Source organism: Pinus tabuliformis, chromosome 1_1 (assembly GCF_031772625.1).
Source record: "Pinus tabuliformis cultivar Carrire ecotype Pingquan chromosome 1_1, CPIR1, whole genome shotgun sequence".
Classification (NCBI taxonomy): Eukaryota; Viridiplantae; Streptophyta; class Pinopsida; order Pinales; family Pinaceae; genus Pinus; species Pinus tabuliformis.
Genome location: NC_142297.1, coordinates 227742166 through 227768857, shown reverse-complemented (window position 1 = coordinate 227768857; position 26692 = coordinate 227742166).

The following is a 26692-nucleotide window of genomic DNA, read 5'->3' as shown; positions in this document are numbered from 1 at the left end:
CAGTTGGAGTAACCCCAAAGCCAACCCCACATACATGACCCCTTCTCTTAGGCCCTAAAACTATTGCAAAGGCATATTCCTTTGTTGCATATGCAGGAGACACTGAAACATTTTTGTATTGGTTCAATTTGTTTCTAGCAATGACAACATTTCAACAAATACATGTAAGAAACAGCATTAATATTTTTAAAAAGAAAAAAATTAAATAGATACAAGAATAGGTGGGGAACTTACTATTCTCTCTGCACTAAATGATGACATTGGAGTGCCATCCTTCTTTGTATGACATTTCATCCACACATCAGCCCTAGTTACAAGTGTATCATTTTGATTGAAAGTTTGATTCTACTAAAAAATATACAACAGTCTAGTTAAGTATATTTGCAGTTAGAAATTGTAAACAAAAAATAGATTTGGTTACAACTTACAAGATCATGTTCAACTCTATAGTAACCTCTATGACCAAAATTGTTGGTCTCTTGCTCTAACACCCTATTTTCCTTATTTACTTTTGCCTTCTCTTGCAACAAATGGATTCTTAGATTGAAGTTGATTGTGTGCAAGGATTCAAAGTCAAATCTCATTTGATGATAACAATTATATTTGTCTTTCATTTTTACCTTGAATTTAGGGTTAGGTCGTATTCTAACAAATTCAATCCAATCGGTTTCATTTACTCTGCTAGGAACATTTTCCATCCTCTCCTCATCCATTTTGTATTTCAAATAATAATTTTTTTACAAATTATATCTGTAAGTTCTCAAGCATTGAGATATTGCTTTATAACACCATTGTTGTACTAACAAATCTATTCGGTAGGTACGCTACAATAGATAAAGGATGCATTATTAGATACAAAGTCTTATTTGAAGTTAAACTTATCATACACATGTTCAACATACACCAATGAAATTTAGAAAAAAATCCAATAATAATTTAGTTGATACTCACATTGATTGCACTCCATATGTCTTTCTTAAGTGCTCCAGGCACTTTTTCCATTCCATGTGTTTGATGCCGATAATCTCTCTCACAAGAACACCTATAAAAGAGGAGAATTTCTCTAACTTTGGACCAATAGGTTGCCCCCTCTCATTAAATTGGATTTTAGGCAATGCAGAGGCCTCTGTAGTGTTTCCAAAGAGGCATTTTGTTAGTCCTCTACCCTTCCTTTGCACATTTATTGTAATATGGGCTTGGGTAGTTGCATCTTCCCCTTCCAAACCATGCTCTTGTTGTGGTTGTTGTTTCTCCACACCATGATCTAGTTGTGATGGTTCTTGCTCCAAACCATGATGTTGTTGTGATGGTTCGTGTTGAGAATTTACTAGAAAACAAATCACACCTCTTAAGACAATAAAAATATGAATCTCTTAACAAAAAATCTTGAAGTATTTATATAGGAAATACAAATTTTAGAAATCATCATACCTTCCAATGGTTCATGCACATTTTTCTCAAAGATATGTGCATTAGAATTGTTGCTGACACTAAAGCAACTAGATTCATGTTGCAATGGGGTAATGTATCTTGGTGCTCTCTTTTATGGGTGCGTTTTGATGATGCCACCTCAAAAGGTGTCATTTTTGTTCATAATGTGGCTTGACTTTGTGGTTTTACTCATTGTTAAAAGTGATCTCTTACGATGTCTTTCAATCCTGTTGAATACCTCCAAATATAGATTGCGACACTTGATCAAAGTTAGTAAGACAAATGTTAAAGTAGAAAAGAAAGCACAATAATTGTTCAAAAAGTATTGACGTCCAAAACGAAAAATAATTTCTTACCTTAGTATGGATATCTGCAGATAGACTGCATAACAAAAAAAAAAAGAAAACATTTTTATTAGCACATCCTTGCCATTTCATAAGAGTTCAATTCAGGTCCTAGTATTTTAAAGGGTCCATTTTTGTTATCTTAAAACAATACCCATCTCCACATGTGCCAAAATGGAGTGCAAGTTATAGATGTTTTGGTTGAAATCATCAACCAAAACAATTAGATACATTTCCATAACATGTTACCTCCAAATGTCAAAAACCATGCAACACCACACCAATGAATCAAACTACAAAAGGTTTGGAACATGTAGCTTTACCTTTCATTTATGTTCTCAAATATTGAGAAGTATGAGTTGTGAAATTTTATTGTGTAAAGACAAAATGACATTACCATTTCCAGGGAACAAATTGCAGGGTGGTGTGAATGGGTTCACATATAACAATAGTTGAGGAGTTATTTTTCCTAAAGATAAACAATACACCATTGTTATGTGAACAGGTAGGCTAAAAAAAGTTTAAAAATATTGCTATGTAAATAGCTAGGCTGAAAGAACCATTACAGAAGTCCAATGGAAAAATAGATATTTAGAAAAAACCATCTAACAGTAATCATGTTGAGCAAAACACTTGAATGATATATTGAAGCAATGGATGCCACGTGCATGTCAATAAAACTCCCCAAAGCCATTGTGCTTATCATGCTATGAGCTCCAAAAAAAGAAACTAAACAATAGAGGCTCAGAGTTTTTAGGAACAAACCCCAGTTTCTCTGGAATCTATCCATATTCATCTTTATGTGACTACCTTCTAGACTTCTAAGCAAAAGTTGCAGCATAACCCCCACCACTGCTATCTTTTGATAACAGTGCATTGTAAAGAGACCTATTGTGTCATAAAGCATCATTAAATAAGGATTACAATTAGTAAAGGTTACTCTGCAAGAAAAAATTGAATTACAGTAGTTTCTTACATGTACTTGAAAGTACCTCTTGGGTAGCCTATGATGGTCAAACAAGGTAAGAGCCTAATATAACTTTCCCTTAAAGTGCAATATCATAATGGGAACTAGTCTCGGGTAGCTATGTAGATTCATATCTGAATTTTCCAATGTGGTTGCTGTAATAGATGACAGGGAGCATATACTAAGACCTATAGCTATAGGTGGAATTCCAACCAATGCATAGGATTCCTATGATCAGACAAAGTATCAATTTTTATATGATGTTGTAAGATGTGGGATACAAAACATTCAAGAAATTAATTTAACCCAACAATCAGTCCAATAGCTAATTTGTGGAGTACCACTAGCTAGTGATCCAACACATTAACAATAGTACAATAATTACTCAATGACACCAACACAATGAACAGGCATATCTTCCTTAGGAAAAATCCAATAAAGAAACCAACAAATGAATTTTAGTGTTGTGTTGAAACAAAATCAGATTGGGAATGTGGCATTGGAATTTAAATATCAGTTGGGTGATTTTCAAAAGAAAATAGGTCTGTTTTTTTTACCCACAAATTTCATTCTACTATACAATTTACACACAAAAATTCACCAACCAAAGCAAGCACACAACATTTAGATGGCCATGTAATAGACATAAGGATGTTAGTACTGTGAAATTCCAAATGGGAAAACCATCATTTGATGGGAATTTTATTATGCTCAAGAAATTGCTCGAAAGGCTGAGATATGCAATCTAATCAAAGTTTTTGGTGCATTCTTACTCACTGACTCCCTATCACACACATGTTGTCTAAAGAGGCACAAAAAGTGTGAAATGCAGCTTAGAAAGGCTGAGATATGCAATCGAATCAATGTTTTTGGTGCATTCTTACTCACTGACTCCCTATCACACATACATTGTCTAAAGAGGCACAAAAAGTATGAAATGCAGCTTAAGATCTATAATTGATTAGTAATTTTACCTGAGGATATGTGGAAGACATCCTTCAAGATGTGAAAAGGACTGCTTGCATGGCCACTGATGTCATTAAGTGTTACCAATTATGGCCTTGCAACATTCATGAGATGATGAACAAAGTTCTACAACCACATCTTTACTCAACTCTAATTGTGTACTTAGACATATTACTTTTCAGCCAGACCTAGGATGAATAAACCAAGTGTTTGCATCACGTGACAAGTTATTTGTGAACATGAAGAAGTGTGCATTTGGGTAGAAGAAACTTGATTATCCTAGATTTTTGTGTGAACCACGATGGACTAAGCATTGATCCAATGAATTTTTCAACCATTGTTATTTGGCCACCACGAAAGATCAACCTTGACCTACAATATTTCAAGCAAATGGTGAACTATCTCAAGAATTATATTGCATAGCTTACCCATGACATGCACCCTCTCAATGATTACAAGCACCTAGGATATGAAATCAAAAGATTACTAATTTTTTTCTACAGCTTGGTTGAGGCATCCTAACATAGAACACAATATTTATGGTTACATATGAATGATGTAGTTCTCTTAATTATGATTCATGTGAATGATTTGATTATCACTAGAAATAATGGTGATTCAATTTAAGTCTAAAGTCACAATTGAAAGATACATTTCAAATGACTAACTTAGATCTGAATTTTCCAATGTGGTTGCTATAGTAGATGGCATCGAGCATATACTAAGACCTATAGCTATAGGTGGAATGCCAACAAATGCACAGGGTTCCTATGCTAAGACAGAGTATCAAGTTTTATATGATGTTGTAAGATGTGGGATACAAAACATTCAAGAAAATAATTTAACCCAACAATCATTCCAATAGCTAATTTGTGGAGTACCGCCAACTAGCACTACAATTAGGTTTGTTTTAATTGTCAGACAGCCACTAGGGGGTGTGTTCTTGTCACCAACCACCCTCTTGTTCAGATCACAAGAGAGTTGAGAAGGATTGAATGGAACCATCAGAAAACCCTAAATCAGCATGAACCATAAGTATATCATAAGGAGAAGAGGATATGAACCCATGATTAAGAGAAACATAAGACATGGTAGCATTCTATTCTTTTATGGTACTCTGATACAGGAAATTTTTATGACACTATGACAAACAAGTCTGGAAATCTATGTTGGGTGTGGAGCCTAATTATCTTCTGTATTCAAAGGTCTCAGCCAGATTTATACCCCAGAAAGACTATACACCCCTCCACGTGGGGGGTGCGAGGGGGACTTGTCCCCCCACGGCGGTTTGGGGAGGTCGATCCCCCCCAGCTGGGGGGTCCAGGGGTCAGCGGTCCCCCAGTGGGGGCTCAGCGGTAGCACCCCTGAAGCTAAAAATAGATGTAAAATTTCCTTGTAAAAGTCTAGTAATTTCTAGTCAATATGGGCCATTCATTAGGCGGATGATCTGACAGTAGAAGTTATGTTTAATTTATGGTTTTTTGCCCTAAAAGGCAACCCCTCACTATATATGAGGGAATTGTATTGTGTCTAGGTAGATCTGTATTCTGAGTGAGGAAGAGAGAGGAGATTGAGAGCGAAGAGGGTGTTACAGTGGATCTGCTATAGGTTGTATCTCTTCAGTTCGCTAGATAATATAAAAGAATGACTAGTTGTTTCTCCATGGACGTAGCCCAAACTGGGTGAACCACATATATCTATGTCTCTCTTGTTTTATGCGTTTTCTGTGTTTATATTTCTGCAATATTTTATGTGTTCCATTACTCTGTAATATATAATTTTCTAACAACTGGTATCAGAGTCGAAGTTCTATTTGGTTGATAAACTCGCAGGAGAGAAGGGTTCCTGGTTTGAGTGGGAGCAATGGCAGAAGATGGTAGGTTTAGGGTCGAAAAATTCAATGGCCAAAACTATGAGTTGTGGAAGATGCAAATGGAAGATTATCTGTATTAGAGAGATTTGTACCTACCATTGAGCGGAAAGACAAAGAAGCCGACGAGTATGACAGACACAAAATGGAACATTCTTGACAGAAATGCACTTGGAACAATATGGTTGTGCCTAGCGGCATTGGTAGCGTTTAATATTTCAAACGAAATGACAATAGAGGGTTTAAAGTTGAAATTGGCCAAACTATATGAAAAGCCCTCGGCCTCAAATAAGGTATTTATTATGAAGCATTTATTTAATATGAATATGTCAGAAGGTAGATCTGTTGCAAACCTATTAAATGATTTTAAAACAGTTACAAGTCAGTTAAGTTCTGTAGGGGTAAATTTTGATGATGAAGTTAGGGCTCTATTATTTCTGTGCTCATTGGCAGAAAGTTGGAATGACTTAGTTATGGCCATTAGTAACTCTGTCTCTGGATCTAGTAATTTAAAGTTTGATGATGTTGTCGGTGCAATCCTTAGCGAGGAAATGTGACAAGAAAGCTCCGGTGAGACATCAAGCAATTCTTCGACTGCAGAGACTAGGGGAAGAAAAATGGAAAGAGGAAAGAGCCCAAGATATCGCAATAAGTCAAGAAAAGGCATATCCAAGTCCAGATCTAGGATAGTGTGCTGGAAATGCGGGAAGAAAGGACACCTGAAGAAAGACTGCAAGTCTCGAAAGGGAAAAGAAGGAGACACACAACAAGAAACTAATCATGAAGCTAATGTAATAGGTGATGTGTTGCAAGATGCTTTGATTCTTCCATTAGAAAATATTATTGATGCTTGGGTGGTAGATTCAGGGGCCTCATTCCATGCCACACCTGATAAAAAACATTTTCGTGATTATGTTCAAGGAGATTTTGGACAGGTTCGATTGGGTGATGATAAACCCTGTAAAATCGTTGGAATGGGTACAGTTTTCATAAAAAAACAAAATGGAAACGAATGGCTATTGAAGGAGGTAAGACATGTTCCAAATCTGAAGAAAAATCTGATTTCAACAGGGTGGTTCGGAGGTGAAGGTTGCATAAGTACTTTCACAGATAAAACCTGGAAGGTCACTAAAGGATGCTTGGTAATAGTGAAAGGAGGAAAGGTTGGTACATTGTATTTATGCAATGGTATTTCTAATTCTGTTAATGCTTTAACCTCTACAGAAGAAGATACGACATTGTGGCATCACAAGCTCGGGCACATGAGTGAGAAGGGGATGTAGATTCTTCACTCAAGAAATTTGTTTTTAAGTTTGAAGCATGTTGATTTAAAATTTTATGAAAATTGTGTTTATGGAAAACAAAAGAGAGTCAGATTCCTTAGAGTTGGGAAAGAAAAGAAGAGAAAAAAATTAAAGCTTGTGCGTACAGATGTATGGGGACCTGCTCAGATATCATCTCTTGGTGGCTGTCATTATTATGTTACTTTTATTGATGATGCAACCAGAAAAACCTGGATTTATTGTATTTGAAATAAATCTGATGTATTTAATACTTTCAAGAAATGGAAAGCTTTGGTTGAAAATGAGACAGGGAGAAGGTTGAAGTGTCGCAGATCAGATAATGGAGGTGAATATTGTAGCAAAGAGTTTGGTAGGTACTGTTCAAAGAATGGAATTCACGGAGAGAAGACAGTTCCAAGAACACCAAAAGAAAATGGTGTGTCAGAAAGGATGAACAAGACAATCATGGAGCGTACAAGGTGCATGAGACTGCATGCAGGATTGCCTTTACAATTTTGGGCAGATGTTGTAGACTCTGTTGTTTATCTAATAAATAGCGGGCCTTCAAGTTCCTTGGATGGTGGTATTCCAGAGGAGGCATGGACAGGTAAAAAGGTAAACTACTCATTTTTAAAGACTTTTGGTTGTGAAGCCTTTGTCCACATTAATAAAGAAAATAGAACAAAGCTTGAGGAAAAATCAAAGAAATGTACCTTTATTGGATATGGTGTTAATGATTTTGGTTATCACTTATATGATTATGAAAATCACAAAATCATTAGGAGCAGAGATGTAATATTCAATGAAAAGGTCTTGTATAAGAAACAGTTGCAGGAAAAAGAAACAGGAAAAATAAAACAAAGAATACATAGTGCTTGACGATATCACAAGAAAATTGATGGTGCCTAAAAATCATAATGATCAATAGCTAGAACAACAACCAAAATAGCAACAAGCACCTCAAACACCTGAAAGTGGTGTTAGAAGATCTACCAGGATAAGTAGACTCCCTCAATGATACTCTCCTTCATTATATTATGTATTGTTGACTGATTCTGGTGAACCAGAATGTTATGAAGAAGTAGTGCAGCTAGAAACCAGGAAGAAGAGGGAGCAAGCCGTGAAAGAAGAGATGGACTCCTTAGCACGTAACCAGACTTGGGAAGTAGTCAGGTTGCCCGCAGGTAAAACAACATTGCAGAATAAATGCGTTTACAAGTTGAAAGAAGAAGATGGAGGTAGAAAAAGGTATAAAGTTAGACTTGTGGTGAAAGGGTTTTCACAGAAAAAGGGTATAGACTTTGATGAGATATTTTCTCCTGTTGTGAAAATGACTTCAATCAGAACTATTCTAAGTCTAGTAGCAGCTGGAGATTTGCATCTTGAGCAGTTAGATATAAAGACATCCTTTCTCCATGGGGATTTGGAGGAAGAGATATATATGCAAAAACCACAAGGATATGAGGTAAAGGGAAGGAGAAACTAGTGTGCAGGTTGAAGAAGAGCTTGTATGTCTTAAAACAGGCTCCAAGGCAGTGGTATCTAAAATTTGATAGGTTTATGTTTGAACAAGGTTATACTAGGTGTCACTCTGATCATTATGTTTATCTCAAAAGGCAAAATGATGGCAACTATATTATATTGTTATTGTATGTAGATGACATGCTTGTTGCAAGTTCTAACATGCAGGAGATAAATGTTCTCAAAAGAAATTGGCAAACTCATTTGCAATGAAGGATTTGGGTGCTGCAAAACAAATCCTTGGTATGAGAATAACTAGACACAGGAAGAATCACAAATTAACATTGTCTCAAAGTGAGTACATAGAAAAGGTGTTGGAAAGGTTTAATATGCAGAATGCAAAACCAGTTAGTATACATTTGGCTAGCCATTTCAAATTAAGTAAGGAGGCTTGTCCCAAGACTCAGGAAGAAATGGCTCATATGTCTAAAGTTCCATATGCATCAGCAGTTGGAAGCTTAATGTATGCAATGGTCTGCACAAGGCATGATATTTCACGTGTAGTGGGAGTTGTAAGCAGGTACATGAAAAATCCAGGAAAAGAACATTGGATGGTGGTGAAGTGGATTCTCAGGTATTTGAGAGGTACCAAAAATCAAGCATTATGCTTTGGTGGTTCAAACATTGCTATACAGTGATTATTGATGCAGATATGGTAGGTGACAGAGATAACAGGAGGAGCACTATAGGATATGTATTTAATTTAGGTGGAACAATTGTCAGTTGGGTTTCAAAAATCCAAAGTGTTGTTGCACTTTCAAAAATAGAAGCAGAGTATGTTGCTGCTACAAAGGCTAGTAAAGAAATGATTTGGTTACAAAGGTTTCTAGATGAATTGGGTAAGAAGCAAGAGTTGGGCAGGTTATACAGTGACAGCTAGAGTGCCATACATCTTGCAAATAACTCTGCATTTCAATCCAAGACTAAACATATACAACTCAAGTACCATTTCATATGGTCAGCATTGAAAGATGGACAACTGAAGTTGGAAAAGATACACACTAGCTAGAATCCTGCAGATATGCTAACAAAATTTGTGACCAGGGAGAAACTGAGAATCTGCTCAGTTTCAATTGGTCTTCAAGTATGATGAAGAAGATGAGAAACAACCAGGTCCAAAGTGGATTCATTATCTATGAAATGAAGCAGCGGTGGAGTTGCTATAATCAGTCTCCAAGTGGGAGATTGTTGGGTGTGGAGCCTGATTATCTTCTGTATTCAAAGGTCTCAGCCAGATGTATACCCTAGGAAGACTGTACACCCCTCCACACAGGGGGGTGTGGGGGGGACTTGTCCCCCCAGCGGAGGTTCAGGGGGGCTAATCCCCCCTGGCTGGGGTCTGGGGCCAGTGGTCCCCCAGCGGAGGCTCAGTGGTAGTGCCCCGGAAGCTAAAAATAGATGTAAAATTGCCTTGTAAAAGTCTAGTAATGTCTAGTCAATCTAGGTCATTCATTAGGTGGATGATTTGACGGTAGAAGTTATGTTTAATTTAGGGTTTTTTGCCCTAGAAGGCAACCCCTCACTATATATGAGGGAACTGTATTGTGTCTAGGTAGATTTGTATTCTGAGTGAGGAAGGGAGAGGAGATTGAGAGCAAAGAGGGTGTTACAATGGATCTATTGTATGTTATATCTCTTTAGTTTGCTGGATAATATAAAAGAAGGACTACTTTTTTCTCCATGGACGTAGCCCAAACTGGGTGAACCACCTATATCTATGTCTCTCTTGTTTTATGCGTTTTCTGTGTTTATATTTCTACAATATTTTATGTGTTCCATTCCTCTGTAATATATAATTTTCTAACAATCTATGTGGATCTATGACACTTCTCTATGGTTCATAACACATCTAAATTATTATATAACTATGGAATGAAAACTCTCTACCATATATATTTTTGAGAATTACAAATGTTTCCAAGGAGATCTACATAAACATGACATCTTGACAAATTCAAGGAATCCAAGGCATCTAAGGCAGCCAAATTTTCTGAAGATGACGGATTGGCAAATAAGACATTGGTCTGAATTAATCAAAAAGGATAAAGGAATACGTCTTTTTGGTTAATATTTGTAAGGACCCGCACTTATGGAGCCACAACCTAGTCTAGGCATTAATAAACCTAGATTATTGCATGCATATTGTCATAATCATTAGCGATGGCAATATTATGCCTTTGGGTGATGCAGTGATTTAGAAAGCATTGTGAACATGATGATCACAGTGAGGTCCATGCTGGCAACATGCATACCTAGTGGGTTGAAATGACAGGCTGCAGCTATATGCTTATATATATAATTTTTTAACTGTGTTCAGCTTGGCACTCGGCTAGGGGTTTTACAATTCTAAGATATGATTTCAGTTTTCTTGTTGTCCACATTTTGAGGATGGAAGTTCAAAGTAGGGTGAGGGAGGAGTCATTCCTATTCACATCCTTTGGAATAAAATAAGTAACAAACGGGGCCTGGTTAGGTGCTCTTGATTCACTTTTTCTGCACTCTGGGTTCACTACCCAGAACCTAAGACAAAACGTAACCTTTAGCACATTGAGTAAGTCACTGTTTGGTGAGCTAGATGGAATTACAAATTTACCCTAGCCTTGCTTGGCATTTATATTACTTCTAGACCCATCTGCATACACACCATTTGTGGCAATTTCAAGATCATCAAACATTAAATCCTATGGCATGTGAAACTCTGGTCTAAATTCATGTTGCTTGTAAACATCTTGCTCCTGCACATCCAACGTTTATGGGTGAAACTCTGCTACTGAAATGGATTCATAAATCCTGAACCAGCAAAGTTTTTAAGGTTCATGTAGGTTATAAATTGATTCTGTATACTTCCAAAAGAACCAGGGAGAATAACTCCTTTTGAAATATTTTCACATGAAGTATGCACTTCATGTAGAATATTAGAGCCATGAAACAACAATATGAATCGTACCACAATGAGGATTCAAAAAACCTACTACTAAAATCACTGAAATTTCCCATTGTTGTATATTACAACAAATGCTGAATTAAAAATACAACCTGGATTCTTCATTTCATCTCCATGGCAAAGATTGAATATTATATTGCAGAATAATGATGGGAAAACCACCGCATGATAGTTGGATTGCTAAGATCTAGCCTCTATTACAGTGTTCATAAGGGTTTGATACTCGTAAGAAGAGTAGCCCATAACTTACCCACAAGGGACCTTAACCTGTATCAAGGTTGCAGGTAGTAGTCCTACATTTTGTTAGGTGGGATATGGAAGCTAGGTAGCAGCCCAACTTTTTTGTGATGATGGGATATGGATGCTAGGTAGAAACCCATGTTTTTGGTGATGATGGATGCTGGCCTTTCAGTACTAAGTATTTATAAAACAATCCTAAACAATGCATCACCTCTTGATAAATAGTGGTGGATGGTAGCAAGCATTTAAAAAATATACTAATGATATCAAATGAAAAGTTATCTGAAACCACTTATATTTTGAAGCCAAAAGTAAATTTATCTTATTTTCTGGTTGCAATATCAAAGAATCATCAAACACAACCATGACTAGAATAGCTTTGCAATTTTTGCTAAATAGTTAAACATATTTCTAATGTAACATACAGTTTCAATCTCAATATGGATGAGCCAGATTTAGATACCAAAAAATTCAAGAAGACGGATTCAAAATTAGTTTAAAAAATTGTTTGCATTGTTGATTGAGTACAACTTTTTTTCGTCAAGGGTATCTCACCCACTTGGTTACAATAGTATTTTTTTTAGGATGGAACTTCCAAGTAGGGTGAGGGAGGAGTCATTCTTGTTAGCATCTCTATAAATTTTCTTACCATTTAGGGTAAGGAGCTCCATGAAATTATGGTTAGACATCTTGTACCCGTATCTATCTGGAAAAGAGTTGAACTCAATGCAAGTTATTTCCCTCATACAATTTGGAGAATAATGGCCCATGTGCCGTGAAAAATTGGAGAAAGGATTCCATGGGAGGTGTGACTAGCCATAAAACTTTCCCTTTTGGCATGAGAACTTCCAATTGGAATTCATCCAAACAATTCTAGAATTTTGCATCTCACACCCATTGTTGCTTGAGAAAGCATGCATGCACAATAATCCTATAACCATCACTTTCTCTTCTTAATGCTTGTGTTTTAGGATTGTAGAGAAAAGCTGTAGCAGAGGTATTACTCATTAGAGCTAGGAAACATAGAACATTTAAGATAGAGGAGGAATGACATGTTATAGACTTTTTTGAACCCAACGTTTCGAACGACCAAGTGAGTCCATCATCAGAGGTGCTTCAATAGATATTCTAAAGATATTAATGATGTATCCATGAGATATATTTTAGGGTATATAGGTTAGTTAATCTAGGAATCAATTTTGCTCTGGTTGATATTAATTTCTCAAATTCTGATGCATTGTCCATCATTTCCCTTCCATGGTAGGACTTGATATTGTTAAATAATGAATCCATATATGTGAAGATAGTTTAAATAGAGGAGGAATGACCTGTTATAGAGTTTTATGAACACAACTTTTCGGACTACCAACTGAGTCCATCATCACGGGTGCTTCAATAGATATTCTAAATATATTAATGATGTATCCATGAGCTATATTTTGGGGTATATATATATATATATATATATATCTATATATATATATATATATATATATATATATATATATATATATATATATAGGTTAGTTGATCTAGGAACCAATTTTTCTCTGGATAATCTTAATTTCTCAAATTTTGCTGCGTTGTCCATCATGTCCCTTCCATGGTAGGACTTGATATTGTTTAATAATGAATCCATATATGTGAAGATAGTTTAAGATAGAGGAGGAATGACCTATTATAGAGTTTTACGAACCTAACATTTCGGACTACCAAGTGAGTCCATCATCAGGGGTGCTTCAATAGATATTCTAAAGATATTAATGATGTATCCATGAGCTATGTTTTAGGGTATATATATAGGCTAGTTAATCTAGAAATCAATTTTGCTCTGGACAATCTTAATTGCATGCATATTGTCATAATCATTAGCGATGGCAATATTATGCCTTTGGGTGATGCAGTGATTTAGAAAGCATTGTGAACATGATGATCACAGTGAGGTCCATGCTGGAAACATGCATACCTAGTGGGTTGAAATGACAGGCTGCAGCTATATGCTTATATATATAATTTTTTAACTGTGTTCAGCTTGGCACTCGGCTAGGGGTTTTACAATTCTAAGATATGATTTCAGTTTTCTTGTTGTCCACATTTCGAGAATGGAACTTCAAAGTAGGGTGAGGGAGGAGTCATTCCTATTCACATCCTTTGGAATAAAATAAGTAACAAACGGGGCCTGGTTAGGTGCTCTTGATTCACTTTTTCTGCACTCTGGGTTCACTACCCAGAACCTAAGACAAAACGTAACCTTTAGCACATTGAGTAAGTCACTGTTTGGTGAGCTAGATGGAATTACAAATTTACCCTAGCCTTGCTTGGCATTTATATTACTTCTAGACCCATCTGCATACACACCATTTGTGGCAATTTCAAGATCATCAAACATTAAATCCTATGGCATGTGAAACTCTGGTCTAAATTCATGTTGCTTGTAAACATCTTGCTCCTGCACATCCAACGTTTATGGGTGAAACTCTGCTACTGAAATGGATTCATAAATCCTGAACCAGCAAATTTTTTAAGGTTCATGTAGGTTATAAATTGATTCTGTATACTTCCAAAAGAACCAGGGAGAATAACTCCTTTTGAAATATTTTCACATGAAGTATGCACTTCATGTAGAATATTAGAGCCATGAAACAACAATATGAATCGTACCACAATGAGGATTCAAAAAACCTACTACTAAAATCACTGAAATTTCCCATTGTTGTATATTACAACAAATGCTGAATTAAAAATACAACCTGGATTCTTCATTTCATCTCCATGGCATAGATTGAATATTATATTGCAGAATAATGATGGGAAAACCACCGCATGATAGTTGGATTGCTAAGATCTAGCCTCTATTACAGTGTTCATAAGGGTTTGATACTTATAAGAAGAGTAGCCCATAACCTACCCACAAGGGACCTTAACCTGTCTCAAGGTTGCAGGTAGTAGTCCTACATTTTGTTAGGTGGGATATGGATGCTAGGTAGCAGCCCAACTTTTTGGTGATGATGGGATATGGATGCTAGGTAGCAACCCATCTTTTTGGTGATGATGGATGCTGGTCATTCAGTATTAAGTATTTATAAAACAATCCTAAACAATGCATCACCTCTTGATAAATGGTGGTGGATGGTAGCAAGCATTTAAAAAATATACTAATGATATCAAATGAAAAGTTATCTGAAACCACTTATATTTTGAAGCCAAAAGTAAATTTATCTTATTTTCTGGTTGCAATATCAAAGAATCATCAAACACAACCATGACTAGAATAGCTTTGCAATTTCTGCTAAATAGTTAAACATATTTCTAATGTAACATACAGTTTCAATCTCAATATGGCTGAGCCAGATTTAGATACCAAAAAATTCAAGAAGACGGATTCAAAATTAGTTTAAAAAATTGTTTGCATTGTTGATTGAGTACAACTTTTTTTCGTCAAGGGTATCTCACCCACTTGGTTACAATAGTATTTTTTTTTAGGATGGAACTTCCAAGTAGGGTGAGGGAGGAGTCATTCTTGTTAGCATCTCTGTAAATTTTCTTACCATTTAGGGTAAGGAGCTCCATGAAATTATGGTTAGACATCTTGTACCCGTATCTATCTGGAAAAGAGTTGAACTCAATGCAAGTTATTTCCCTCGTACAATTTGGAGAATAATGGCCCATGTGCCATGAAAAATTGGAGAAAGGATTCCATGGGAGGTGTGACTAGCCATAAAACTTTCCCTTTTGGCATGAGAACTTCCAATTGGAATTCATCCAAACAATTCTAGAATTTTGCATCTCACACCCATTGTTGCTTGAGAAAGCATGCATGCACAATAATCCTATAACCATCACTTTATCTTCTTAATGCTTGTGTTTTAGGATTGTAGAGAAAAGCTGTAGCAAAGGTATTACTCATTAGAGCTAGGAAACATAGAACATTTAAGATAGAGGAGGAATGACCTGTTATAGACTTTTTTGAACCCAACGTTTCGAACTACCAAGTGAGTCCATCATCAGGGGTGCTTCAATAGATATTCTAAAGATATTAATGATGTATCCATGAGCTATATTTTAGGGTATATAGGTTAGTTAATCTAGGAATCAATTTTGCTCTGGTTGATATTAATTTCTCAAATTCTGATGCATTGTCCATCATTTCCCTTCCATGGTAGGACTTGATATTGTTAAATAATGAATCCATATATGTGAAGATAGTTTAAATAGAGGAGGAATGACCTGTTATAGAGTTTTATGAACACAACTTTTCGGACTACCAACTGAGTCCATCATCACGGGTGCTTCAATAGATATTCTAAATATATTAATGATGTATCCATGAGCTATATTTTAGGGTATATATATATATATATATATATATATATATATATATATATATATATATATATATATATATATATATATAGGTTAGTTGATCTAGGAACCAATTTTTCTCTGGATAATCTTAATTTCTCAAATTTTGCTGCGTTGTCCATCATGTCCCTTCCATGGTAGGACTTGATATTGTTTAATAATGAATCCATATATGTGAAGATAGTTTAAGATAGAGGAGGAATGACCTATTATAGAGTTTTACGAACCTAACATTTCGGACTACCAAGTGAGTCCATCATCAGGGGTGCTTCAATAGATATTCTAAAGATATTAATGATGTATCCATGAGCTATGTTTTAGGGTATATATATAGGTTAGTTAATCTAGAAATCAATTTTGCTCTGGACAATCTTAATTGCATGCATATTGTCATAATCATTAGCGATGGCAATATTATGCCTTTGGGTGATGCAGTGATTTAGAAAGCATTGTGAACATGATGATCACAGTGAGGTCCATGCTGGCAACATGCATACCTAGTGGGTTGAAATGACAGGCTGCAGCTATATGCTTATATATATAATTTTTTAACTGTGTTCAGCTTGGCACTCAGCTAGGGGTTTTACAATTCTAAGATATGATTTCAGTTTTCTTGTTGTCCACATTTCGAGGATGGAAGTTCAAAGTAGGGTGAGGGAGGAGTCATTCCTATTCACATCCTTTGGAATAAAATAAGTAACAAACGGGGCCTGGTTAGGTGCTCTTGATTCACTTTTTCTGCACTCTGGGTTCACTACCCAGAACCTAAGACAAAACGTAACCTTTAGCACATTGAGTAAGTCACTGTTTGGTGAGCTAGATGGAATTACAAATTTACCCTAGCCTTGCTTGGCATTTATATTACTTCTAGACCCATCTGCATACACACCATTTGTGGCAATTTCAAGATCATCAAACATTAAATCCTATGGCATGTGAAACTCTGGTCTAAATTCATGTTGCTTGTAAACATCTTGCTCCTGCACATCCAACGTTTATGGGTGAAACTCTGCTACTGAAATGGATTCATAAATCCTGAACCAGCAAAGTTTTTAAGGTTCATGTAGGTTATAAATTGATTCTGTATACTTCCAAAAGAACCAGGGAGAATAACTCCTTTTGAAATATTTTCACATGAAGTATGCACTTCATGTAGAATATTAGAGCCATGAAACAACAATATGAATCGTACCACAATGAGGATTCAAAAAACCTACTACTAAAATCACTGAAATTTCCCATTGTTGTATATTACAACAAATGCTGAATTAAAAATACAACCTGGATTCTTCATTTCATTTCCATGGCATAGATTGAATATCATATTGCAGAATAATGATGGGAAAAGCACCTTATGATAGTTGGATTTCTAAGATCTAGCCTCTATTACAGTTTTCATAAGGGTTTGATACTCATAAGAAGAGTAGCCCATAACTTACCCACAAGGGACCTTAACCTGTCTCAAGGTTGCAGGTAGTAGTCCTACATTTTGTTAGGTGGGATATGGAAGCTAGGTAGCAGCCCAACTTTTTTGTGATGATGGGATATGGATGCTAGGTAGAAACCCATGTTTTTGGTGATGATGGATGCTGGTCATTCAGTACTAAGTATTTATAAAACAATCCTAAACAATGCATCACCTCTTGATAAATAGTGGTGGATGGTAGCAAGCATTTAAAAAATTGACTAATGATATCAAATGAAAAGTTATCTGAAACCACTTATATTTTGAAGCCAAAAGTAAATTTATCTTATTTTCTGTTTGCAATATCAAAGAATCATCAAACACAACCATGTCTAGAATAGCTTTGCAATTTTTGCTAAATAGTTAAACATATTTCTAATGTAACATACAGTTTCAATCTCAATATGGATGAGCCAGATTTAGATACCAAAAAATTCAAGAAGACGGATTCAAAATTAGTTTAAAAAATTGTTTGCATTGTTGATTAAGTACAACTTTTTTTCGTCAAGGGTATCTCAGCCACTTGGTTACAATAGTATTTTTTTTTAGGATGGAACTTCCAAGTAGGGTGAGGGAGGAGTCATTCTTGTTAGCATCTCTGTAAATTTTCTTACCATTTAGGGTAAGGAGCTCCATGAAATTATGGTTAGACATCTTGTACCCGTATCTATCTGGAAAAGAGTTGAACACAATGCAAGTTATTTCCCTCGTACAATTTGGAGAATAATGGCCCATGTGCCGTGAAAAATTGGAGAAAGGATTCCATGGGAGGTGTGACTAGCCATAAAACTTTCCCTTTTGGCATGAGAACTTCCAATTGGAATTCATCCAAACAATTCTAGAATTTTGCATCTCACACCCATTGTTGCTTGAGAAAGCATGCATGCACAATAATCCTATAACCATCACTTTCTCTTCTTAATGCTTGTGTTTTAGGATTGTAGAGAAAAGCTGTAGCAGAGGTATTACTCATTAGAGCTAGGAAACATAGAACATTTAAGATAGAGGAGGAATGACCTGTTATAGACTTTTTTGAACCCAACGTTTCGAACTACCAAGTGAGTCCATCATCAGGGGTGCTTCAATAGATATTCTAAAGATATTAATGATGTATCCATGAGCTATATTTTAGGGTATATAGGTTAGTTAATCTAGGAATCAATTTTGCTCTGGTTGATATTAATTTCTCAAATTCTGATGCATTGTCCATCATTTCCCTTCCATGGTAGGACTTGATATTGTTAAATAATGAATCCATATATGTGAAGATAGTTTAAATAGAGGAGGAATGACCTGTTATAGAGTTTTATGAACACAACTTTTCAGACTACCAACTGAGTCCATCATCACGGATGCTTCAATAGATATTCTAAATATATTAATGATGTATCCATGAGCTATATTTTAGGGTATATATATATATAGGTTAGTTGATCTAGGAACCAATTTTTCTCTGGATAACCTTAATTTCTCAAATTTTACTGCGTTGTCCATCATGTCCCTTCCATGGTAGGACTTGATATTGTTTAATAATGAATCCATATATGTGAAGATAGTTTAAGATAGAGGAGGAATGACCTATTATAGAGTTTTACGAACCTAACATTTCGGACTACCAAGTGAGTCCATCATCAGGGGTGCTTCAATAGATATTCTAAAGATATTAATGATGTATCCATGAGCTATGTTTTAGGGTATATATATAGGTTAGTTAATCTAGAAATCAATTTTGCTCTGGACAATCTTAATTTCTCAAATTCTGATGCACTGTCCATCATGTCCCTTCCATGGTAGGACTTGATATCGTTAAATAATGAATCCATAAAGGTGAAGATAGTTTAAGATAGAGGAGGAATGACCTGTTATAGAGTTTTATGAACCCAACATTTTGGACTACCAAGTGAGTCCATCACCAGGGGTGCTTCAATAGATATTCTAAAGATATTAATGATGTATCCATGAGATATGTTTTAGGGTATATAATATATATATATATATATATATATATATATATATATATATATATATATATATATATATATATATATATATATATATATATATATATATATATATATATATGTTAGTTAATCTAGGAATCAGTTTTTCTCTGGATAATCTTAATTTCTCAAATTCTGATGTATTGTCCATCATGTCCCTTCCATGGTAGGACTTGATATTGTTAAATAATGAACCCATATAGGTGAATATAGTTTAAGATAGAGGGGGAATGACTTGTTATAGAGTTTTATCAACCCAACGTTTCGGAGTACCAAGTGAGTCCATCATCAAGGGTGCTTCAATAGATATTCTAAAGATATTAATGATGTATCCATGAGCTATGTTTTAGGGTATATATATAGGTTAGTTAATCTAGGAATCATTTTTGCTCTGGATAATTTTAATTTCTTGAATTTTGATGCGCTCCATCATGTCCCTTCCATGGTAGGACTTGATATTGTTAAATAATGAATCCATACAGATGAAGATAGTTTAAGATAGAGGAGGAATTACTTGTTATAGAGTTTTATGAACCCAACGTTTCAGACTACCAAGTGAGTCCATCATCAGGGGTGCTTCAATAGATATTCTAAAGATATTAATGATGTATCCATGAGCTATTTTTTAGGGTATATATATAGGTTAGTTAATCCAGGAATCAATTTTTCTATGGATAATATTAATTTCTCGAATTCTAATGCACTGTCCATCAGGTCCCTTCCATGGTAGGACTTGATATTGTTAAATAATGAATCCATAAATGTGAAGATAGTTTAAGATAGAGGAGGAATGACCTGTTATAGAGTTTTATGAACCCAACGTTTCAGACTGCAAAGTGAGTCCATCATCAGGGGTGCTTCAATAAATATTCTAAAGATATTAATGATGTATCCATGAGCTATGTTTTAGGGTATATATATAGGTTAGTTAATCTAGGAATCAGTTTTGCTCTAGATAATCTTAATTTCTCGAATTCTGATGCACTGTCCATCATGTCCCTTCCATGGTAGGACTTTATATTGTTAAATAATGAATCCATACAGGTGAACATAGTTTAAGATAGAGGAGGATGACCTGTTATAGAGTTTTATGAACCCAATGTTTCGGACTACCAAGTGATTCCATCATCAGGGGTGCTTCAATAGATATTCTAAAGATATTAATGACGTATCCATGAGCTATGTTTTAGGGTATATATATAGGTTAGTTAATCTAGGAATTAGTTTTGCTCTGGATAATCTTAATTTCTCAAATTCTGATGCGTTGTCCATCATGTCCCTTCCATGGTAAGACTTGATATTGTTAAATGATTAATCCATACAGGTGAATATTTTAACTATCTTAAACTATCTTCACCTGTATGGATTCATTATTTAACAATATCAAGTCCTACCATGGAAGGGACATGATGGACAACACATCAGAATTCGAGAAATTAAGATTATCCAGAGCAAAACTGATTCCTAGATTAACTAACCTATATATATATATATATATATATATATATATGTATATATATATATATATATATATATATATATATATATATATATATACATACATACATACATATATATATACATACATACATACATATATATATATATATATATATATATATATATATATATATATAGATATATATATATATATATATATATATATGTATATATATATATATATATATATATATATATATATATATATATATATATATATATATATATACCCTAACACATAGCTCATGGATACATCATTAATATCTTTAGAATATCTATTGAAGCACCCCTGATGATGGACTCACTTGGTAGTCCGAAGTGTTGGGTTCATAAAACTCTAAACAGGTCATGCCTCCTCTATCTTAAACTATATTCACCTGTATGGATTCATTATTTAACAATATCAAGTCCTAACATGGAAGGGACATGATGGACAACGCATTAGAATTCAAGAAATTAAGATTATCCAAAGCAAAATTGATTCCTATATTAACTAACCTATATATATACCCTAAAACATAGCTCATGGATACATCATTAATATATTTAGAATATCTATTGAAGCACCCCTGATGATGGACTCACTTGGTAGTCTGAAACGTTGGGTTCATAAAACTCTATAATAGGTCATTCCTCCTCTATCTTAAATTATCTTCACCTGTATGGATTCATTATTTAACAATATCAAGTCCTACCATGGAAGGGACATGATGGATAGCGCATCAGAATTCGAGAAGTTAAGATTATCCAAAGCAAAATTGATTCCTAGATTAACTAACCTATATATATATATATCTATCTATATATATATATATATATGTATATATATATATATATATATATACCCTAAAACATAGCTCATCGATACATCATTAATATCTTTAAAATATCTATTGAATCACCCCTGGTGATGGACTCACTTGGTAGTCCGAAACGTTGGGTTCATAAAACTCTATAACAGGTCATTCCTCCTCTATCTTAAACTAACTTCACCTGTATATATTCATTATTTAACAATATCAATTCCTACCATGGAAGGAACATGATGGACAGTGCATCAGAATTATAGAAATTAAGATTATCCAGAGCAAAACCAATTCCTAGATTAACTAACCTATATATATACCCTAAAACATAGCTCATGGATACAACATTAATATCTTTAGAATATCTATTGAAGCACCCTTGATGATGGACTCACTTGGTAGTCCGAAAAGTTTGGTTCATAAAACTCTATAACAAGTCATTCCTCCTCTATCTTAAACTATCTTCACTTGTATGGATTCATTATTTAACAACATAGAGCATGTTTTTCCACATTATACGAAACACAAAGCATGTAATTATCTTGAACTCCATTAGCAACCTCTTGATGTAAAGGAAAATCTAAAGGCACTTTGCGTACTCAAAATAGGTCCTTGCATTAGAGAAAGTTGCTTATTTGAGTGAAGGTTGTTCTGGCTTCAACAATATTTTATGATGTTAAGGGTTTTGTAATGTTCATTTCCTCAAATTGACTCAACTTTGGAGGGCCATTAACTCCATGAAGATATATAACAACTAATTAATTTCATATCCCTTACCCAGATCTACATGTTAGAACAATCTAAATGACAGATCCAAACTAATAACAAACCCAAACATGCTGTGGAAGACATCCAAACCAATGATCTTTGATCCCTATATCTTTGATGCAAATATCAATTCGTTCATTTTCTCTAAGGCATCAAAAGGTTACATCTCCCTATAATGTACAAATTCACTATGACAACATACTTCTAAAAGTTAAGGCATCTATGATGACATTACTAAAGACGTCCAAATCCAGTAACTCTTCTCCGTTGAAAAATGTGAGTTCTTGTGGACATCTCCTATGGAAAAAAAAATTATATGAATAACTGAAGAGTCGACTTGGCATATTATCTGTCATATCGGGAAATTAAACCACCTGTTTCCTGTTAATTCATAGAAAATAAATGAACACCTGTTTCAGAGCAGATAAATGAACTTGCATGGCTAAAGACGCCTGTTTCAAAGTAGATAAATGAACTTGCATGGCTAAAGATGCCTATTTCAGAGCAGATATATATGAAATTAACTAGCATCGCTAAAGACCAAGCTCTTCAATTTCTGAATTTTTTAAATCCAGATTTTCTCCAAATTAATTAAGTAGGAAAATTTTCACTGATTTAACAGTGTAAAGTTGAGATCTATTTAAAATCATATAAATTAACTACAAACAATTCACTGTTATAAAATATAGATTTACTTTTTTAATAACCTTAATTTTAAAATCAATTTAAATCACAATAAAAAACTTCAAATAATTCATGATTATAAAATATAAATTTACCTCTTTTGATTTCCTCTCCTCGTATGCATGGCTTTTTAATTGATGGAAAAGCAACTCCAACAAAGAGATTTCAACACATCTTCAAACAACTTCAGCTCTTATGGATGGTAAACTTACTTCTTCTATGGGAAATCAACTCCAACAAGGAGACTCCAACATGTCTTCAAACAATTTCAACAAAAATACTCCAAATCATTTTCAAAGAAAATTTCATTGAATAGGAAGGAGTTCTATTGTTAATTTAAATAAAATAGTGCTTAAAAAAAATGTAAGAAACCCTAAAAATATTGGTGGGAAATTTACATACTAATAAAAATGGTGGGAAATCTAAATCTTAATTTCGACATTCAATAGGAAGGAGTTATATTCTCCATTTTAAACAAAATAGTCCTAAAATATTTTGGCAAGAAATCATAAAAATAATGATGGGAAATCTAAATCCTTATTTCATTTAATAGGAATGAGTTCTATTCTCAATTTAAACAAAATAGTCCTAACAAAATGGCAAGAAACCCATAAAAATATTGGTGGGAAATCTAAATCCTAATTTCTTTGAATAGGAATGAGTTTTATTCTTAACATTGGATGGTTTAACATCTTGATGATCCCTGTCGTATTGAACACAACTTTTGTATTCATTATTGCTTTCATCGCAGCACCTCTAGTAGATATTGATGGTGTTCATGAGCCTATTTCTAGTTTTGATAAGGGTATTAGGGGCTCCCTTATCACATCCCATAACCCATAATGTGTTTAATCCCATAGCCAAGGGGAGCCAAGGGTGTAGTTGTAGGGGCAATGGGACCAAATTTGTGGGTTCATAACATTAGGAAAAGTGGAATGGCATGAACAAAAAGGTTGTGGGGGGATATGTTATGGTGTATTGAATGGGGCAAGGGGACACAAGGGTAGCATGGAGGGTAGAAGTCGAAGGTAAAATCATGATTTACTAAGATCTATAATCCTAGCATTAGAGAATGAGAAGGGGGCTTAGGACTTAATTTCAGAGGGTCTAGGGGACCTAGAGGGGAGGTAGCAAGAGCAATTGATAGGGGAACCCCAAAAAATGGTGATAAGGAGATTAGGAGTCCAATTATCACAAACCATAAGCCCTTAAACCATAACCACTAAATTCCCTATCCCCTTAACCCCCAATCCATAATCCCTTATAGCCTACACTCACAACTCATAACCCATAACTCCCTCGAATCATTAAATCTTAAGACACTAACCCCTAACCTATAATCCATGAACTAGCTCCTAAGCCACAAATCCTTATCCTCTTAACCTGTTACCCTTAAGCCCTAACCCTTCACCACCTAAACACCTTAACTGCTAACCCCTTAACCACTAACACATAAATACCCTCAATATTAAGTCCTTAACTACTAAACTCAATTATGTCAATGTAGAATAATATACATAAGAGAAAATAAAATTATATTATCCATGTCAATGCTTGAAATAGCCTTAAATTATCCATGAGTGATGAGCCAGGGGGTGAATGTGTGTTATTATTAAAGTTAAATCATGTTTACATTCCTTTTACATTGTGAGTTTGTTCTCCAATAGGGTTGAAGCATCATCACAAGGAAGCATGGCACATTTTTGTGGGGGAACAATTAAAGTTGTAACACAGTTCAAATGATTTACACCAACTCAATTGTAAATGACATCAATGTATGTTTGTGTCAGGTTGTTAGAGAGGTTATTTATAGACAATATATTCAATGTACTTAGACTTTATCTTTTTAGGGCTCGATTCTAACATGGATTTGTATTAGGAACACTTCACGCAAATGAAAGGGGGACCTTTTGTTTAGCCACATACACACAACTAGAGCACTGGATGTTTCCCTTTAGATCCCCTTTGGTGCGTTCAAAGTGAGTTTACATTTGTGTCAAGTTGAAACAAATAATAATGACCTTCCTCTTCTTAATACCAGCCTATTTTCACTTGTGCAATTGTGCTTCCAAATATGTGAACTCAACAATGAAACAAACCTTAAAATAAATGAATGTCTCTCAACGTGTGAAAGAAGTAAACCCTTACCCGAGTCTTCCGTTGTTGGCAATTTGGGCTTTTTGTCACAAGATATCTCCTCTTCTCTGGAAAGAGGACATAAACGAGTTTTTTTATGTTTCTAAATGGAGTACTCTTCACCTATGTCCTTCTCCTTTACACCATGTGATACAAATGCCAATTTTCGTATTCTTGTCTATGGTGTTCTTCTTTTATACATGTGACCCTTGACTATGCCACAAAATCCTCCAAAATCTTCTCAAAGGATGGGAGCTCCTCTTCATGCATGAAGCTAGTGGAATGTGACAAGTTATCCAAAATTCATCCAAATATGTAATTTGTGCCTTGGGAAATGTGAAAGGTACCTTCGATGGAAAAACATGCATAAATATTTGCCAAGTTCCCTAAATGTGAGATGTTTCCACTTGTCAATTGTGCTTCTTGTTGACGATGAAACTGACACCCTAGGTGTGCAAGGCTCACAAAGTGTCACTTTGTGTCAACTCAAGGTTGTTTCCATTGACACCTTAGCGACGAATCCTCTTACCTTAGATTAATTATTGAATCCTAGGGGTGTCACAAAGCAAAATTTTATGGGGAATTTTATGTGACTAGATCACTAGCATTGAAAACCATCTTTACATTGGATGGTTTAACATCTTGATGATCCTTGTCTTATTGACCAAAAATTTTGTATTCATTATTGCTTTCATCGCAACACCTCCAATACATATTGATGGTGTTCATGAACCTATTTCTGTAGAAATTTTGAATAATTTAACACATATTCAATGGAGATTATCCTGATCATGTACTAATGCGGAAAACATACACAATACATAAGCTCCTCTACGTTGATCAAGAATATAGCAGCATCAATAACAATAAAACATCAAGAGCATTCACACATTAACACAATATGTATCACGGGGAAAGCATCTCGCTAAAAACCCCACACTATCTGTATATTAATGATTGAGTCATGTAACATTACACAGCATAATACTTCTCACAAGTATCTCCACCTTTGTTACACACAATACAGCTCAGATCTGATCTCCAAATCTCTTCCACTGCTTGCCTGCCTCCACTGCTCAATACCTGCTCAAGAACTGATGAGAATTGCTTCCCAAACTTGATTTTCACCTGCAAAATAGTCACTCACTTTTGTTGGACGTGAGCAAAGGCTAAAATGTGGGCCAAATACGTGAGCAAACTCATTGGCATACTCAATCCCCTGATTGTGCAAGATCTGGTGCACAACTATAGTCACAACTGATAGCAATCTGATTCTCTACCACCTGTCCCTGTTGAACTGAACATGCACTGACATGCAACTGAGTTAACTGATGTATTCTTTAGTTGTATTATGAGTTAATAATTAGTTTAACAACTCATCATTAGTCTATCTGCAGTTAGACTA